Source organism: Canis aureus, chromosome 3 (genome assembly GCF_053574225.1).
Source record: "Canis aureus isolate CA01 chromosome 3, VMU_Caureus_v.1.0, whole genome shotgun sequence".
NCBI classification, from domain to species: domain Eukaryota; kingdom Metazoa; phylum Chordata; class Mammalia; order Carnivora; family Canidae; genus Canis; species Canis aureus.
In genome coordinates, this window is record NC_135613.1 from 10,604,452 (window position 1) to 10,619,172 (window position 14,721).

The window sequence follows — 14,721 nt, forward strand, 5'->3', positions numbered from 1 at the left end:
AGGAATTATCATTACAAATTAGGAATTACTTTCAAACTTTATTAAATTTTCTTATTAAAAAGGTAGTATCTGCAATATTACTGATGATTAAATATGTACGCTAATATTAATACAACCAAGTGACTATTTTCCTCTATCATAATAACCTGGCGAAATTATATATTTATTCCACTGATAAATGTACTGTACATTTTTTGTTTTCTAGCAAATCTCTTTTGGAATTGCCTTTAGTACCAGTTTAAGAAGCCACAAAACAAAACCCATTTTATTACTTTTTAAATTCATCTTTTGTTTTGTTTTATAACCAGAAATCTCCCACTTTGGTCACTAGACTTATTTCAAAATGACTTCTGGTTGTTTCAAAAACAAAGATATTCTCATTCAAAAACTTGAAATGTGGGAATGTGGGATGCCTGAGTGGCTCAGCGGTTGAGCGCCTGCCTTCAGCCCAGGGAGTGATCCTGGGGTCCCGGGATCGAGTCCCATGTCGGGTTCCCTGCACAGAGCCTGCTTCTCCCTCTGCCTGTGTCTCTGCTTCTCTCTGTGTGTGTGTATGTGTCTCTCATGAATAAATAAAATCTTAAAAAAAAATTTGAAAAGTTAGTATGTGCCTGTTTTAAAGACTGTGCAATCTCTTACTTACATCTCTTCCTTGTCATTCCCACAGCCAGTGCCCCATCCAATCCCTCATTTCCTCTTCCCAGATCTCTCTTTCAGCTAATGTCCCTCTGATCTTCAGTTATGCACAGTACTGCCAGGATTGTCCTATCAAAGCACAGCTTCTATCTCTTTGCCCCCATTGCTCAAAAGCTTTCAGGGGCATCCCGGAAAGAATGTCCACCCTCCTGCCTTCTAACACTTACATAATGCTTGCTATATGCTGGGCACTGTTCTAGGTGCATTACATATGGTATCTTATTGTTCATATCAACTTAATAAAAAAAAATAAAGATATTATCCCCATTTTAAAGATGAGAAACTAAGACACACAGTTCAAGTCACTTGTCAAAAGACAGTTAATATGTGTCAGTACTACGATTTATACCCAGGGACCCTGGCTCCAGAGTTCTATCTCCCTGGTTTCTTTTCTTACTTTACCTACTATTCAACCATTCTCTAATTGAACCAAGTGCTTTTCTGCTTTTGGTCCTTTGTTTACAAGTTTTTTCTTCTTGCCTGACATATCCTTTTCCCATATTTTCCTACCCATATCCACCAAGATCCATCTGAAATACAACCTCTTCCATGAAGCTCAACCAGATACGTCATCTATTTCACTCTATGCTTCTTTTATAACTATTAAAACATTGTATTTTGTACTATATTAATTTGTACATACATTTCTAAATGTTAACTCTGAAGGAAAACCATTTCTTATTTTTTACTGTCCCCCTTCAGCATTGTTACTATTACTGACAGAAGGGAGAGTGGCAGACAATTGATATAATTGAAAATAAACAAACTACTAGCCAAAACAATCTTGAGAAAGAAGGACAAAGCCAAATACTCCCAGATACTACGAAGCTACAGTAATCAAAAACAGTGTGATACTGGCAGAAAAAAAGACACAAAGATCAGTGGAACAGAACACAGAACCAGAAATAAACACAAATTTATATGGCCAATTAATCTACAACAAAAGAGGCAAAAAAAAAAAAAAAAAAGAGGCAAGAAAATACAATAGGGATAAGATAATGTCTTCAATAAATGATGCTGGGAAAACTGGCCAACTACATGAGAACAATGAAGCTGGACCACTTTTTTTTTTAATAATAAATTTATATTTTATTGGTGTTCAATTTGCCAACATACAGAATAACACCCAGTGTTCATCCCGTCAAGTGCCCACCTCAGTGCCCGCCACCCAGTCACCTCCACCCCCGCCCTCCTCCCCTTCCACCACCCCTAGTTCGTTTCCCAGAGTTAGGAGTCTACTGGACCACTTTCTTATACTATACACAAAAATAAATTCAAAATGGATTAAAAACCTACATGTAATACCTGAAACCATAAAACTCCTAAAGGAAAATATAGACAATAAACTCTTTACTGGTCTTAGCAACATTTTTCTAGATATGCCTCTGCAGGTAAGGAAAATAAATGCAAAAATAAAACTATTGGAACTACACAAGAATTAGGGACTGCTCAATGGGAGAAATTTATAAACTATATATCCAATAAGGGGTTAGTATCCAAAATACACAGAAAACTTATACACCTCAACACCAAAAAATCCCAGATAATCCAGTTAAAAAATGGGTAGAGGACCTGAATGGACGTTTTTCCAAAAAAGATATATAAATGGCTAACAGACATATGAAAAGATGCTCAATATCACTAATCATCCGGGAAATATAAATCAAAACTACAATAAGATACCATCTTATACCAATCAGAATGGCTAAAACAAAAAGACAAGAAATAACAAGCGTTGGTGAGGATGTGGAGAAAAAGGAACATGTGTGTACTCTTGGTGGAATGTAAACTGTGCAACCACTGTGGAAAACAGTATGGAGGTTCCTCAAAATATTAAAAATGGAAACAGCATATGATCCAGTAATTCCACTTTTGGATATTTAACTAAAGAAAACACTAATTCAAAAATATATATGCATTCCTATGTTTATTGCAGCATTATTTATAACAGACAATATAGTATCAATATAATACTTAGGAAAACAACCTAAGTATCCATTGATGGATGAATGGGTAAAGAATATGTGGCATATATGGGACAGCTCAGTTGGTTAAGCAGCCAACTCTAGGTTTTGGCTCAGGTCATGAACTCAGGGTCATGAGATGAAGCTCCAAGTTGAGCTCCGTGCTTGGTATAGAGTCTGCTAGGGATTCTCTGCCTCTCCCTTGTCCCTCTCCCACTTAGGTTTTATCTCTCTCCCTGAAATAAATAAAATCTTTGAATAAATAAATGTGTGATATATACACAACAGAATATTATTCAGCCATAAAAAATGAGATCTTGCCATCTGAGACAACATGGATAGACCTAGTGGGTATTATGCTAAATGAAATAAGTCAGACTGAGATAGAAAAATACCGTATTATTTCATTTATATAAGGAATTTAAAATATAAAACAAGTGAACAAATAAACAAAAAAGCAGAAATAAACCCATAAACACAGAGAACAGACTTATGGTTGTCAGAAGGGAGTGGGGGAGGAATAGATAGGTAAACCATGTGAAGAGGAATGGGAGATACAGGCCTCCAGTTATGGAATGAATAAATCAAAGGGATAAAAGGCACAGCATAGGGAATATATCCAGTTGTATTGTAATTGCTCAGTATGGTGACAGATGGTAACTACACATGCAGTATGCATGGCATAACAGACTGGTCAAATCACTATGTGTACACAAGAAACTAATGCAACAGTGTATGTCAACTATACTTCAACTAAAAAAAAATAAATGACAACTGATGAGTAAAATCATGCTACTTAAAAATATGTACTATAGGCACTCTGTAAATGTTAACTGATATGAAAAAATGAGTATATTCAAAAGACTGTACTAAAGGCTCTGAACTCTGAAAGCAATTCCAGAACTCCTGTGGACATTGATGCAATAAATATGTATCATACCAAAAGAATCTCTTTTAACCTGACAACTAATTTTTATGGACTCAGTGAACCATTACTACTTATTGAGTACCCATTCTGTGCCAAGCACAAAGATATAAAAAAAAAAAAAAACAACTAAAGTTCTAGTGTATTTCACACACACAAAAATCCAGCTAGCTCCCTCATATTTTTTAGGGAAGCAATATTTCTTTTTTTTTTTTTTTAATTTTTTTTTTATTTATTTATGATAGTCACACAGAGAAAGGGAGAGAGGGAGGCAGAGACACAGGCAGAGGGAGAAGCAGGCTCCATGCACCGGGAGCCCGACGTGGGATTCGATCCCGGGTCTCCAGGATCACGCCCTGGGCCAAAGGCAGGCGCCAAACCGCTGCGCCACCCAGGGATCCCCGGGAAGCAATATTTCTTAATGAGAAAATATTACAGAAAATTCTCCTGTGCTGTAAGTTTCTAAAAGACATACTAACAGGGCCTAGGTCTTCAGTGGGGATAGTCAGAAGGAACTCAAAGAAAAAGTTCTAAAAACAATGATCTATAATTTATACACTCTCAGGGACTTTCAGGAAGAGAAATTTCATGCTTTATATATTTAACATGTAATAACTACTATGTATAGAATTTGTGGGAATATGAGATTCCTGGGTAGAAGATGCTACAGTAGTAGTTCAAAGTCTGAACAAAGATGATAGCTTTGTCTGCCATCAAAAATGCAGCTTTACTCTATCTATTAAGGGGTATGTTTGAAGCTGTGCTATTTCCTAGATCTCTATATGATAATATCCTCAAAAGAGAAGACTAGGTTTTTAAGAACTGCAGATTTTTCTTCTTTATTTCCACAGATGTCTGCTTCTATTTTGAGCCACTCTTCCTCTTATTCGTATGGAATAAACTCAATCATAATGTTCCTTTGCCTTCAGTTTTTGTTTATTTAATTAAGATGGTTTTCTACATGAGTAATTATAAAGGCCATAATTATACTATCAAGTTTCTGCCAAAGTAACAATCTAAGGTTAACACTTGGCAATATTTAAATCTAAAACAATATAAAAACCCTGAGTATATGAATAAGGTGGATTTAATCAGGCTATTTCCTCTGGAGTGTAAAAGAACATTCTAGCTGTCATTGTTTATTATTATATACTATTTTAAAGAGAAATAGTTTATAAGCTATTATAAATAGTAGATGGCTGTGCCAAACCAAGATCCTTCTGAATTTATAAAGGCAGCAGCTATTATAAAACCAGGAAAGATAATATGACAATAGAGTAAAATAGCATAAGCAAGGTATACATTAGCAGGTAATATTTATGGTTAAGATATTTTGGGATAGCAGAATCAGAAAATTGTGGGAGTCAAAAGAGATTCCTTAGAATTTTCTCTTTCATTTAGATGGGAACATATGTGCATACTTATTCTAGTTAAATTAAGAGCACTCTTTGTTTTTCAGTCTCTCTTGGAGTTAGAGATTTTACCATCCTCTTTGGTCATCCATACTGGGTTTACATTACATTTAAGTCTATTTCTCTTCTTCTGTCCTAAAGACAGAGAACTGACAACTATCCTTTCTGCAGCAAGAGCCTTCCTACACTTGAAGATAACATTTAATCACTCATCAGCCTTATTATCTCCAGAAAATGAAAAAAGATCAAAATAATTTTTAAAAGATGTCAGAGGATATGATTTAATGTTACCCACACATAACATTCAAAAACCTGAAGCCAGGAGGGAAGAGGAAAGGAATAATCAAGAATAAAGGAACAGCAGACCAGATTACATAGGAAATAAAGGCTATAAGGAGAGAATAAAATAATAGATCCATGATGGGCTTCAAAAATACGATTTGAGTGCTTATATATGCAAGGCACTGTGCAGAGTACTTTATATATGCGTTGTTGATATCATCATCTTCATCCTATTAGCTAACACTTAATGTGCACTTTGCATCAGGCATCATTCTATGTACTTTTCATATATGAACTCATGCAATCTTCGTGACATCTTAAGGGTAGGATTATTCCCATATTTCAGAAAAGGAACTAAAACATAGGTTTATAAAAACTTCAAATTCTTGGTGCATTCTATAAGGGACATCAAAACGTCTCTAACAAATGAGAAAACTTGAGTACCACAGATTAAATAACATAATAAAAATAGTTGTTAAGTGACAGAGCTGGGATTTTAAACCATGAATTATCTGATTCCAAAGTTCTTTTTGACTACATGTTTAACTTGAGAGAAGAAAGAAAATAACAACAATAAGCACAGTAAGAACATATTACATACCAGGCACTGTTTAAAGTGTTCAGTATTAACATATTGAATCCTTATAATAAGCCTATGAAAATAGGTACTATTATTATTCCCATTTCACGGTTGAGAAAACCAAGGTACATGATCCTAATCTATCTGGGTCATTCAGCTGCTAACTAGGGCATTGGGACTCATATTCATGAAGTCCAGTTCCAGGGCTGTGCTCTTACCACAACACTATACTGTCCCTTGTAATTAATATATATAAGGGGAGCAAATGTTTGCAATACTGATGAGAATAGTCTCACAGGTAAATAGTCTCACAGTACACTGGCACTACTCCATAGCTAACATTTATTGAGCATTTACTAAATACTTCTGGGGGAAACTGGGATGGGCCACCCAGTTTGAAGGACTTATTTCACCAGCTAATGGGAGACCTGAGAGAAGATGGCCCTCAGTTGAAAAAACTTACCTGTAGCTCTCAGTTGAAAAAACTTACCTGTAGGATTGGCTGAGGTCTTTGCTGGGAATGCACTACAACTCATTTTCCAGAGGTGCTGATCCCAAGAGTACTCCCTAATAAATGGTAAACATCCTGAATGCTCATCTCCATGTAACTCAACCTGTAACAAACTTTGTATAATCTCTTGTAATTCTGATCATCATATGAATCAGGTGTTATTACCCTCACATACTCATTTTACAAATGAAGACACTGAGGCTTAACTTGCCAGAGATCACAGAGTTGGTCAAGGTTGGAAACAGAATTTGAACTGAGACTAATTCTGGAGCCTACACTCAACTTCTACATGATTTTATATAAGAGAAAAGTTTCAGTAATTCAGACTTATTATTAGTTCAACATATATTTAATACTGAAGAAAAAGAGGCACTCTGAAAGACATTGACATCTTGAGGGAAAAGAAATCTAACATTTTGTTTAAAGCATAGGTAACAATCATGGAAGTAAGTAGCATGACCTTGAAATACAAACCAGGTGGCCTGAAAAGGAAGCCTAGTCAAGAAAATACCTGAACAATTTTTCCTCTATGCTTCCTATAAGTTATTTCTTGGGAAAACAGAACTGAGGACAAAGAAAAGTTCCCATTTGATATGGGAGAGAAAAATGTTCAATTAAAAATAAACTCTCGCACATTAAATTATCTTACATTCAAAGAGAAAAGGCTTCACTCTCCAATATGCAACATTTACCATCTGATACATCTATCCAGCATCTTTTCTCATTAAAGAGAAGCTGAAAACATAAAATGACAGCATATGGTTCTGACTTCAATGAAAAGTTATAGGATCTGATATCTGTCCACAATAGTCTAAGAGACATGGGATAGTGTTAAATGAAGGGGGGAGAAAGGGAGTTGAGGAAGCACAGAGCCACAGCTTTTGCCTGAGCTAGCCTATACAACTACAGATTTTCTCCAGTGTTGTAAATTTCCAGGCACTATTACCATCTTAATTTTCTCACATTTTCCAGATGAGATTCAAGAGATAAACAAATCCCTTGACTCAGATGGAAGCTTAAATTGTGGACTCCACTTTTAAAAATTATACCTCTTTTTTTCTGGGCATAGATAATTTCCTCCATTTCCAACAGAGGGAAGGGAAAAATTGCAACTAAAAAAAACCCTTACAAATATTAAATTTATCCTTTCAGTACTCATATGTCCTGGTGCATTCTTGATTTCACTTAAAACCAAAAGTAAACCTAAAATATACCCAGAACATAAGAGGACCTGAAAAACCAAGTTCAGAGAAAATGGGATGCAGTTAGCAAAGATTACATGCATCAGTGAACTGTACTAAATTGAACACTTTTAAATGCCAGAGATTTTCTCTGTGAAACTGGGGGGGTTTGAAAGAAAAATCAATAATGTTGGAAAAGAGAAACCTTCTTCACACATCTCTAATTAGTCATAGCAGAATCTGGTGGATTTCCATATTACAACTGGATCAAACTTCTGAAACTGGTTTTGATCCCAGACTCACTCAGTACATCTTCCAGGAGAAGTTCCACTCAAGACAATCAAAGGCTTTTCAACCTTGAATGATCCTCAAGATCACTCTTTCAGTCTGCATCCATCCTACATTATGTTCTGCGGCTGTCTAATGTTGCCTACAGCAAATCTCCCTGGAATTACCCTGAAAGAGCTCCATTTATAAAAACAGGCAAAGGATCTTCAAACTGTTCAGCTTCAACTTTAGCTCGAGCTTTCAAAATCTATAATAATAAGTAAAACCAGGCATAAAGAGGCAAAGTTCTTCAGATCTTTTATTTTTTTTAACAAATCAAATAAATATTGGCCATATTGTTTATATTTAGAGCATGAACTCCTCTGTAAAGTCCCTGTTCAAGTCTAATAATGGACTAGGTAAAGGGTTTCTGTATTTTTCTGAATAATCAATACCAAAGCCACTGATGCAAATTTATTTGAACCCCAGGGAACACATCCTTTGAAGTTCTGGGAAAATTTTAAATATAGTGTACAAATCAATAAGTGGACAAAAACATCTCTTTCAATGTGTTCATTTTTATTTGGAGAGGAAATATTTATCTTTAAATGTAATCTCTCTTTCATTCCATCTGTGAACCCTTTTCCCAAATCATTTATTCTACAAAATAAACTCATGACAGTCAGTTGACCTTAAATTTTTTTTTTTTTTTTTTTTAACCAGAAGTGGTGTAGTTGTCACCTTTCTGAATGGGATGATTTCTCAAGCCCAAAACATAGTATTCCTCTTTCCACCCTCTTGTAATGCTATTCTACTTTGCTCTCTTCCCAACCACTTCGCATCCAGTTTTGGAGCCTCAATAACCAGAATGGTTTGAGGGCATTTCTAGAAGGGATTCAACTGGCCTGGTTTCGTGGTATGCGCTGTTTCGAATAGGATACATCTAGGAGATTAAAAATATATTTTTTCATTACTGCCTATTTTCACAGTCCACTGAGCAAAAATACAAAGCAATTTTTTTTTCCTCTCCCCATTCTCCCCTTTTCCTTCGTTCTCTTTCTTCCCCTGTGGAGTTCAAATTAAAGAAAGGTGAAAATTGAAGCTGTTGTAGGCAAGGCGATTGCAACATGCATATTTGATTTTTATGATGGATCTAAATTGCTGAATAAGGCCATGGAACAAAGGGAGACTGCAGCTTCCTGCCCATCACAAGCAGCCACTGAATGCAGAACAAAAGCTTCGGCCATTAGGGGCTCAGCAGGGAGACACATTATATAAATGACTTTGTCTTTTCTGCCCCCTCCCCCCTACTGGGTGCACTGGACAGGGATGGGTGTGTGTGTGCCTGTGTGTATGTGTGTGTTATGATTTGCCAGGGCAAGAGATAAGAAATTCTGGGAGCAGCAATAGGAATAGAAATGTACAGCACATTATGATCCCAAAAGGCCATGCTTTACTCTTTGGACCAGTGTAGCTCCCAGTGCTGTAGTAAGAGTGCCACCTAAGACAACCACTCCCCTAAAGAAACTTGGCATCTTTTCAGAGTAACCTATAGCTTTTCTTTTTACTGTTCTTGTTTCTTTCATCAGGAATGATAAAGCATAAAGAAAAAACGTGGAAAAAATATGAAGGCCTAGTATTCCAAGGTAATTGCCAGACCTGCTTAAAGAACAAATTGACCTACCACACAGTTCATTGTGGCACTGGTTTCCTCAGAAACTACTACTCTTAATTCCTTCTTCTAGACTCACGGCTTTTCTTTTGGCAGGAAGATAAATATAAACCAATAACAATCCTAACCTATCATATAGTGAAGTCAACCGACTTTTAAGAGGTCCCCTGTGGTGGTGACTTGAATAGGTGCTACTGTTCTATCTGGCTTGAAACATCAGCAGTTCTGCACAAACACACTCAGCAATCTTTGCATCTAATTTGTTTTGTAGAAGGACTTTAGTATGCTTCACAAAAATTGATTATTTTACTAGTTCTAATATCACTGAAACAGGTAGGAAATAAGAGGCTCTAACTTCAAGTTTAGAATGGTTAAGTACATTGAAGGTGACACACTGAATTGCAGCAAGACTAAATGAAACCCAGGTCACTGGATGCTCACTTCAGTTCTATCACTACAAGTTTCATACAAATTGTAGGAAGATGCTCTAACAGTCCTCCAATTGTCTGAGGGATAGTAGAGAAGGTAGTCCCATTGTGGACCAAAATAAATGAAAATCACTGTCATGTGGGATCCCTGGGTGGCGCAGCGGTTTGGCGCCTGCCTTTGGCCCAGGGCGCGATCCTGGAGACCCGGGATTGAATCCCACATCAGGCTCCCGGTGCATGGAGCCTGCTTCTCCCTCTGCCTCTCTCTCTCTCTCTCTGTGACTATCATAAATAAATAAAAATTTAAAGAAAAAAACCACCTCTTTAAAAAAAAAAAAAAAGAAAAAAGAAAATCACTGTCATGTGCTGCAGAATCCCCACTAAGGGTTCTTAGAACGTCCCAAAGACAAATTCAACATATGAATATATACAACCTTAAGTAACCTAAGGGTGAGTGAATTGTGTAAAGCCAGCTAAGTGAAATACTATGAGACAACTGCCACTTGTCACATACCATCATTATTCTGTCTTAAAATGGGCAATTCATGTAAAATAAGGTAGACTCTTATGATTTATATGAAAGCTGAGAAGTCTTAAGAGACAAAGCATGTTGTCACTGTAGAGTAATTCATTTCTGAGCTACAGAGGTCATCAAGCTTTTCACTAGTTCTTTTGGATCTACTTTAAGATAGTTAAATCCCTTTTTGGTGAGTGGGAAAAGGTCTCTCAATGAAGACTGCTTAGATAGAATTGAGATTTATGTTTATCAATAGTTTTAAGCAACAGGGCTGAATAGATGGTTAAGGGAAGTCCTTAATGGCCTGAGGTATGTGGATGAGAACCAGGATGGATAAAAAAGCAGAAAGACGAGTATAGTAGAAAAGACTGCTGTATAGTCATTCACTTCTTTATCGGAATCTTTTCTGGATCTTTTATCCAGGTGTCAAATATTCACTAAGGGCCTACAACAATTCCATGAACTATAGGCTGACAGTAAGACACTATCCCTACCCTAAATAAAATCTTATGTGTGGCTGGGGTTGTGAAGATATTATATAATTATACAAATATCAATATACGTTGGTATATGGCAAGAGACAAGAAGAGAAAGTGCAGAATTCTACAAGAATGTTAACTAGGAGGAACTACCTCATCTAGAGGAAGTCAGGGATGGCTTTAATGACCAAGAAACATTTAAGCTAAGACAAATATATGAGAAAAAATATATGTACTCTAACCAACTACATTTCACCTTCTGAGATGTCTCAAAGTATCAATTAAAAATGACAATCAAGGAAATTATGTTTAAGTTCTTATTACTTTGCTTAAAAGTAAAGCAAAACACCAATTTGGCTATAAATGCTTTAGGTAATTAAAATTCAATTATTCCAGAGTAAAAGCCAAAGGCAACACTGGCTAGAGCTGCAGGGTTTAACACAGTAGATACTAGCCATACATGGCAACCTCAATTTCAACTGATTAAAATTTAGATTCCTTAGCTACACTAGCCACACATGGTTCAGAAGTCACCATATTAGACACTGCAGCTAAAGACTATTAGAATTAAATAAAATTAAACATTCAGTTCCTCCATTATACTAACCATATTCTGAGTGTTCAGTTTCAAGTGAGTAATGGTTAACACAGTGGGCAGCAGATAAGAACATTTCCATCACTGTAGAAAGTGCTAATGGAGAGCACTGCATTACTATCTGGGGCCTTGTTGCCTCCCTAACCTCATTTTACATTGCTCTTGCCTTACTTATGCCACTTTAGCCACGCTGGAATCTTTACTGCTCTGAGTATACTCAGCATGACCCAGCCTCAGGGCCTTTGCAGAGTTTGGTCCCTACTTTCCTCTTCAGCCCCATGCTGTATGAGAGTCTCCAGCTGGTTTATCCATCCTGAGCTGTGCCAGCCTTCTTTCTATTTCCCTTATTCTCAAGGTCTTTATTGTCTCAGGGCTTTTCATATATTAGTACCTTCCTTTGTAAGGCTCCTCCTTCCCTACTTTAACTTTCCTTCAAATATTAGCTTACTTATTATTTTATCAGAGAAGCCTTTTCTGATTAGGTCAAATTTTCCTTGTACAAACTCACATCCCTATCTTGCATAATGCTTTTTACAATAGCACATTTACATTTATTTGTCATTTTTTATTCATAAAACTCTCCTCTGATCAACTGACAGCTCCATGAGGGCAGGGATCATATCTGTTTCTGACCACCACTATATTTTCAAAAGCAGAATGCATGGAACAAAATAGGACATAAACATAATAATATTTATAATTATGAAAGAATGAATAGATGCTATAGAAAAAATAGCCAATGGTCAGTTTAAAATATATATATATTGTACTGCTTCTTCAATGCATGTCAAGTGCCCAAATACACAGTGAGCAAAACAGAATGACAGGGATTGTAATAATTTCAGAGGTAGGATATATTTGTTTCAGATAGATAAAAAGTACTGTTCACCCAATGGATAACAGAATCATAGGTATAATTTGCATTCGTTTTGCTTATCTGAATTGTCTAATATTTCTCCATAGTCATGTATTGGTTATAAGAATATTATCTTTAATTGCAATGTCCAAAGTTATTCTGCTCCAGTGCAGCAGAAAACCAAAATACATGGGAGGCACAGTGGTTAAAGGGGTGCTTTTTTTTTTTCCTACCAGACAAGCCAGAGTTGAATTCCTGTCTCCTGTTCTTTTGCTGGTGACCTTGAGCATATTTACCTCACCTCTCTAAACCTCATCTTTCAAATGAGATAGTAATATTCACTATAGTAGGTGGTTGTGAAAGTTCAATGAGACAATGGATATAAAACATTCAATAAATGGTAGCTTAAAATCTACATGCCAAAATGACCATATTTAAAGTGTAGGTGTACATAAACCTCAATAACTCTCTGTTATTAATCGTTAATTTGAAAGTAAAAGATTTTAGGTCATAGATTCTAAGTTTGTCTTCTCATGCTAGATTTCCTCCTAAGATTACACTATCTTTCTTTTGAAAGTGGCTGCTCCACATACTCTAGAAATTGAAGTTAGTTCCAAGGAATTAAATTCATTCACTTATTCAACAAATATTTTTGTATGCCTTCTGTATAACAGGCATTGCTGTGTTAGGGATAATATGGTTAGCCAAACAGATATTAATATATCTCTTTCAATCTTAATAGCCTATGTGATTCTGGGCAAGCATCTAAGATAAAAACTTAGTTACCAACTGTTACATAAACTATTTGCATTAATCCAGTAAGAATATATTTGAATAAATGACTTAACAAGTGCTTTTTATAGATGTGTGAAAAGTACTTTTATAAAGATATTCTCTTAGCACTGTTTATACTATTGAATATTCAAATGCCTAATAATGTATTAGTTATATTAATGGTAATAAATTCACAAAATAGAATACTACGTAACTATTAAAAATGCAGTGGTAGAAGCATTGTAAACATCTTCCTATACCAGTAGGAACATGTTGGTAAGTTTAAAACGTTTCAAAATTGTGTGCTTCATAAGAATCTATATAAAAATTATGTTTATACAAGCAAAAAAGACCTGAAGGACATTAAAATATTATTTTCTCTATCAGTTGTTCATAATGTGACTAAATATTAGAGTCAACATGGCAGGGCACCTGGATGGCTCAGTTAGGTACCTGCCTTTGGCTAAAGTCATGATCCTGGGGGTCCTGGGATTGAGTCCCACATTGGGCTTCCTGCTCAGTGGGGAGCCTGCTTTTCCCTTTCCTACTCCCTCTGCTTGTGCTCTCTCAAATAAATAAATATTTTCTTAAGTGGCAATTTAAAAAATATAGATGCAAAGACACAATTAGAAATTATGATTTAAATAATCCTCCAACAGGCCCAAAGCATCAATATTTAAAGAATGCATACTTGACAATTCCAGTGTACATCTAGGATTGAGAAACATTTTTTCCTAACTATTGGGACACTATTTTACTTTGTTATCTGTTTTTCTAAATTATATACACAAGTATCATATATTCTTTATACAGTAAAAAAATTATGCCACAATGTAGAGCCCTGTTAATATTACTATATGTTGCCAAATGGTGAAGTAGGATATATGGTAATGTCTCCCAACTTTTTAATTCCTGAATTTAGTTAGTTATGCCTTCTTTTATTTTTAATGATGAGTTCTGTCTGGGAATAAGTATCAATTTTATTTCAAAGAAACTACTTTTGGCTTGTTGATTTGTTGAATATTTATTATTTCATTAATTACTATTCTTAGTTTTTTCCTTCTAGTTTCTTTTTGTTTGAATTTGTTGTTTTTTCTTCCTTCCTCAGATAGTTGCTCAAATCACTTTTTCAGCTTTCCGTCTTTTCTAACATGTGAATCTAAAGCCAAAATTTTCTCTGTAAGCTTGTTTTAGCTATACACCTACAAGTTTTAATATATAGTATTTTCATCAGTATTTAAAAATATTTTCTATTTTTCTTTTTTTTCCCTTGAAGCATGAGATATTTAATGTTCTATCTTTAAATTTACAAATATATAGGGCTTTTCTAATTATCTTTATGTTATTCTTTTGTAATCTAATTCCATGATGATCTGAGAAAATATGATTTCAATCCTTTGAAATTTGATAATTTCTTTATGGATGAACTATAGTCAAATATTTAAAATGTTCTGTATGTACTCAATAATAAAGGGCATTAAGTAGTTTTAATATTCATTTTGAAGTTTTACATACAAGATAAGTAAATCAAGCTTGTTAATTGGGTTAAAATTTTCCTTCTATTAATTTCTGTCTGCTTGTT

At 35.3% G+C, this 14,721-nt stretch overlaps 1 protein-coding gene and 1 long non-coding RNA gene across 6 annotated transcripts in view; one reads left to right on the forward strand and one right to left on the reverse strand.

Annotated features, from left to right (window-relative positions):
• Positions 1–14,721, reverse strand: part of LOC144308513 (uncharacterized) — a 137,492-nt gene that overhangs the window by 85,664 nt on the left and 37,107 nt on the right. The window lies entirely within an intron of this gene.
• Positions 1–14,721, forward strand: part of LOC144308469 (uncharacterized) — a 329,585-nt gene that overhangs the window by 13,271 nt on the left and 301,593 nt on the right. For all 3 annotated transcript variants that reach the window (XM_077889042.1, XM_077889051.1, XM_077889061.1), the window contains exon 2: positions 9,408–9,464. The gene's annotated coding sequence lies outside the window, so the exon portion shown is untranslated. The remainder of the gene's footprint in view (positions 1–9,407; positions 9,465–14,721) is intronic.